Source organism: Pteropus vampyrus, unplaced genomic scaffold (genome assembly GCF_000151845.1).
Source record: "Pteropus vampyrus isolate Shadow unplaced genomic scaffold, Pvam_2.0 Scaffold303, whole genome shotgun sequence".
Classification (NCBI taxonomy): domain Eukaryota; kingdom Metazoa; phylum Chordata; class Mammalia; order Chiroptera; family Pteropodidae; genus Pteropus; species Pteropus vampyrus.
Window position 1 is genome coordinate 2776134 of NW_011889084.1, and position 5530 is coordinate 2781663.

Below are 5530 nucleotides of genomic sequence, written 5' to 3' on the forward strand. Positions count from 1 at the left end.
ACAGCATTACTCAGACTGGAGAGGAAGAACTGAGACACAGCAGCTGACACCAACAGCGCATCCATCCTGTCCTATGGCACAGTGACTAAGGCCCAGCCAAGTGGAGCCCTGGTTCCTCGGACCGTAAGCTGTTCCTGCACCCAAGGTGGGGTGGTGGTCAGGCCTGGGCTGTGTAGGGGGCAATAGGAGTGGGTAGGAGTCCTGGCGAGTGCCAGCCTCCCTCTGCACAAGGGTACCTCTTGCCCAGTGAGGCCATAGTTGGCCCTTTGGAGGCATCTGGGTATGTGTGTGGGCCGTCTGTGAGGTCGGCTGAGTGACAGAGAAGTCCAGGAGCCACTGTGGGCATCTGGGCCAAGGGCTGGGATTCTGGGCAGGACCTTGGCACAGTAGCCAAGGGTTCTGCCTCCAACCTGAGCTGCTCTAGCATTTGCCTGAGAAACATCTATGTCATGATAGGCACTTTCAACTTCAAAATGGAGTGCTGCCTCTGCCTCACCAAAATGCTGCCCTTGGGCCAGAATTCTCTGTTCAGTGCTTGGGTACTGCCCCCACCATTAGTCTCCTTATCTGGTAGAATACAACCCATGGTCAGTCTCGGGTTCACCCCATCTCCGTCTTCCCTGGCCAGCCTTAACCCAGCCCTCCTCACACCTTGTCCACCAGGGGGATTTTTCTAAAATGCATGTCACCTTCTGCTTAGACTCCTTCTGCTCCCTCATGTGGGGGTGACGTCCAGTCTTCTAGTGCAGCTGGCACACAAGGCCATTGGTCCCCTCTCATCTGACCTCCAGCCACTCATCACCACCTGCCTGAGGCTCCCCAACTTGCTTGGCCCTCCCTCCTGCACTGGGCCAACTTCCCATCTTTATGGTACACTCCAGATACCACTGTTCCTTGTGCAGTGCTCGTGTGAAGTCAGCGTCCTGCCTTTGTAGTCTGCCAGGACTCTGTCTGGCCTCATGGCACTTCCTACGTGGACTATGATCATTAGTCACCTCAAGAGCTGTCTTTTCCTGTCTTATCCGTATCGCCCTGCCCAGGACCCAGCACAGAAAAGGCAACTCAATAGAATCTGTGCAATGAATATAAGTTTGAAGCAAGCAGAGTTGCGATGGGGTGCTGAGGACCCAGGCAAAGCAGCCCAGACAGGAGGCGCAGCGCCCAGTGTTGGTAGATGGTTAAAATGGAATCGCCCAGGGTAAACATGAAGGTCTGTGTTTGTCACATGAAAGCAAGTTTGTTTTCAAATCTAATTGTTTGGAAAAATCATGATCCCCATTTAAGAGGTGAGAAATGCTGAGGTCTCATGATTCATCAGACCTGGGGTGGTGTTTTGGGACAGAAGCGTGGCATTGAGAAGCCAATCCTGGACTTACTGATGAGAGAGCATGGAATAGGGCTGGCCATCCTGGGCGGGAGGAGAGTCTCAGGCACCGTAGGGTTGTCATGAGTGCTCTGGAAGCTGACAAACCAGGGATAGTTCTCTCAGTGCCTGGGAATCCCTGGGTACCTCTCTGTATCCCAGTTTCCTCGTTTATAAAGTGGAGCAAATCCTGGCACCGTGGGGTCATCCTCAGGATTAAGGGAGGTAAACATGCAAAGCTAAATCGCCTAAAGCCAGCAGCTGTGGGATTTGTGTTCAGTGGTTCATGAGGATGGTGTTGGAGGGCGTCCTGCTTGAACCTCAGCTGCTTGGTCCTGGTGTCTCCTGCCCCACTGTCTACAATGAGGAATTGTCCTTCCTTCTGTATCTGCTTTCCCTCCCACCCCGCTCTTGGTCAGAAATCTGCTTGGAAGGCCGTACCCAGAGCCACACAGCCATCAGGCTCAAGGGGACCTGGACTCCTCTCACCCCAGCTGGCCACCACCCTCTTTTTCTGGGCACGCTTTGGGGGGGTTTTCTGTGGTGCTGTGGGCCTGCAGCTGTTGAAGGGGGCCCCTATTGTGTTGGGTCTCACCAGAGTGTGATGTGAACTTGCCTTTGGAAGACCCCTGGACAGTGTACTTTGGCCAGAGGAAGCACTGGTTATCATGACAGGACAGGGAGTTGGACGGAGGTTTCACTGACATAGCAAGATAATATTTTGGGGAAATAGAGTCATTCATTCCACTTACATTTTTCTTTTTCTTTTTAAGAAATACTTGTTTCCCATCAGGTAGCCTAAACTCTCAAACAGGCATAGTATTTGTGAAGGAAAGGGATGTGCAGGTCACTGGAAAGGGCCTACTGGCTGGGAACAGGAAACAGGTCTGTGAGAGAGGCCGCTTGGAGGGACTGTCCCCGAGAGAGCAGGGGACCTATGTGGGTTTCGGGGAGAACCTTGGTGGTGGCTTCCTGTGGCTACACCACTCCCATGAGGAGCAGGCATGCTCAGGCCTCTCTGATCAGGCATCAACGCATCAGAACCTCATCACTCCCCAGATGTCTCTGAGCCAGTGCCAGGGAACCCTGAAGGAACAGTAACAGAGGCCCTCGGGACACCTGAGCTGCCCTGGCATGCTAGCCTAGGCTGAGTGCTTTCTATAAACAGTTTCAGTTAATCCTGACAACACTTGGCTTTTAAACACATCCGTTGGATCACATCCCTTCCCACTACGCTTAGAATAAAATCCAAACGCCTCCTCATTCATGATCTACGCTATGGGTATCTCCGCTGCTCTTTCCCTCGCTCACTGTACTCTGGCCACACTGGCTCCCCTTTCCCGTAGCACAACAGGTCTGTACCTGCCTCAGGGCCTTTGCACTTGCTCTTCTCATTGTCCAGAGTGACCTTTCCTCAGTTCTTCTGGCTGCTTCCTTCTCAACAGTTCAGCTCAAAGTGGGAGAGGTCTGCCCTGATGACCCTTACTAAAGTAGCCCCCGCACTCCAGACATGCTGTGTGATGTCCCCACTATCTAAAATGATCGATATCTGCAGTTCTTATGAGTCTAACAGGATGTTAAGTGGAATTTTACATTTTTTCCCAGAATCGCAGGCTAGGCCCAAAGTCGAGGACAAAAGGCACAAAATACAGTTGACCCTTGAACAACAGGGGGATTGGGGGATGCTCCCGAAGAGAGATCAGGGGATTGGCCCGCCCACCCCCCATGCAGTGAAAAATCCATACATAACTTTTGACTCTCCAAAAACTTTACTAAAGCCCACTGTTGACTGAAAGCCTTACCAATGACATACAGCCTATTAACATATATTTTGTTACATACATACATATATATATGTATATGTGTGTGTGTATATATATATATATGTATATATATATATATGCTGTAGTCTTACAATAAAGTAAGCTAGAGAAAAGAAAATGTTAAGAAAATCATAAGACAGGGGCTGTCTCTAAAAAAGGAAAATCATAAGAGAAAAGACATTTATAGTATTGAAAAAAATCCACATACAAGTAGACCTATGCAGTTCAAACCCTTGTTGTTCAAGGGTCAACTGTATTTCCCTACATTCCAAGTTCAGGGAGCTGCTGACAGCTGGGGCCAGCCCCGTCCCACAGGGCCGAGAGAGTGATGCCATCTCAGAGGACCAGCCCTGCCCCCACCCCCACCGCCATTCCTCTACAGTGAACTTGAGCAGGGGGTGTGGCCTTTAGGTGAGTACAGTGTTTGTGGTAAGAAACCATTCCCTCCCTCCCACTCCTAAGGCGCAGGGAACAGTGGTTTTCCAGAGCACCTGCTGGCAGGGCCCTGGCCAGCCAGCTGCCCTGGGCCGCCTGAGCAGGGGAGAGTAGAAGTGAGAGAGTGGGAAATCGCACACACCCCAGCCCTCAGGTGTTGTGTGGGGACTAATGCAGAGTGAGGTGGGTTGTGTTTACCAACTCCGTTTTACAGACAAGCCCCTGCCATTCCAGGAAGACCCATGGCTCTTGTGAGGTTCAGGTGAACAGGGTGGAGCCGGACTTTGAAGCTAGGCTTGTCTGATTTGAAACTGGATCATTTCCCATATTAGCTTCTGCCTCTCTTTTCTCCCCTGACCTTTGTCAGGAGCTGGAGGACTGTGGGGAACAGGTAAAGCCTTGTTTTGTGCATGGGAGCGGGTGGTGTAGACAGTGTTGTATGATGGCCGTTCACTGCAGGTGGAATAACCAGAGAGAGCATCACTTCAACTCTGAAACTTATCTCCAGAGTGTGAATATTCAACCTGGATGATTTTGTTTTTGATCTTTTTCCCACCTCTTGACTTCCCCTTCCCAGTAGCCAGCCTTAGCAATCTAACTCAGCTGTGAATGCGTAAATGTAAGAAAAGGCTTTGCAGGATATGCGCCAACATGTGAGCAGTGGTTGATTATCTTAGTGGAAGAGAGTAGGATCGAAGGGATGATGTAAACAGGATTTTACATTTTTACTCTGTAATTCTGTATTCTTTGACTTTTTTTTTTGTGATTATGCATTCGTGTAAAAGAAACCTAAGAAAACCACCTTGGACATGGTTTTAGAGATGCCTGAGGAAGTCATTGCAAGCTTGTTTGCCTGGCCACAGAAATGCCTTGCTCTTTTTGGATGGGGGCTTAGGGAGGAAGCCTGTGGGGGTGTAGGGGGCTCATTCAGGGTCTCCTGCATGTATCCTTGCCTTGGAGTCCCTCTGAATCCATCGTGTTCCTGTGCTACTTGCTGCAACAAACAAAACTAGGTCCTCTCTGAAGGAACTTTACTACAAAGTGTAGTAATCGCTTTTGGAGTTTCCAGTTTAATATTCAACCTGAATCTGATGCCAGTTGAGTGAGGGTTGGTGCTGTCCTGCTCTGCTCTTGCTCTGTTTATAAACACGTTTATTGCTCTGAGAAGGAGCTGGTTCTTTTCACACAAACAGGATGAGCCTGGGGTCCCTCCAGAGGTTAGTGGACATAGAGCCTAGAATGAAAGATTTAAACTCTACAGGTAATTTGCACATGGAAGATTGTGGAGTACAGCCTGGCCGTGGTTGTGGGGGTGTGAGTGGGCCTGTTGACCTGGCCTCCAGAACCTGAGGAAGAAGGGAATCACTGCTTTCCCTCCCAGGACCAAGCAAACAGGACCTTCTGAGGAAGAAGGTCCCAGCACTGGCAGCAGACCTAGTTCTGCTGTGGGCAAGACTTTTCCAGTGAGACGTATTAAATGGATGTTGTCAAAACTATTTAAATATGTTTTCAATGGGGAAGCCCCTATAAAAACCACATATGGATATACTGTATATCCAAAGGAAATGGAAGCAGGAACTGGAACAGACGCTTGTACACCCATATTCACAGCAGCATTATTCACAATAGCCAAAAGGTGGAAACAACCCAAATGTCCATTGACTGGTGAATCGATAAACCAATTATGTTTTATTCATAAAATGGAATATTATTTAGCCACAAAAAGGAATGGGATTCTTATAAATTGGAGAAGCGATGAATAGTTGGAGCACAGTAGATTTTTCAGGCAGTGAAAATACTCTATATGATACTCTATTGAGAATACATGTCATTTTTACATTTGTCCAAACAGAATGTACAGCACCAAGCGTGAACTCTCATTGATCTGTTGATTATGGGTGATTATGAT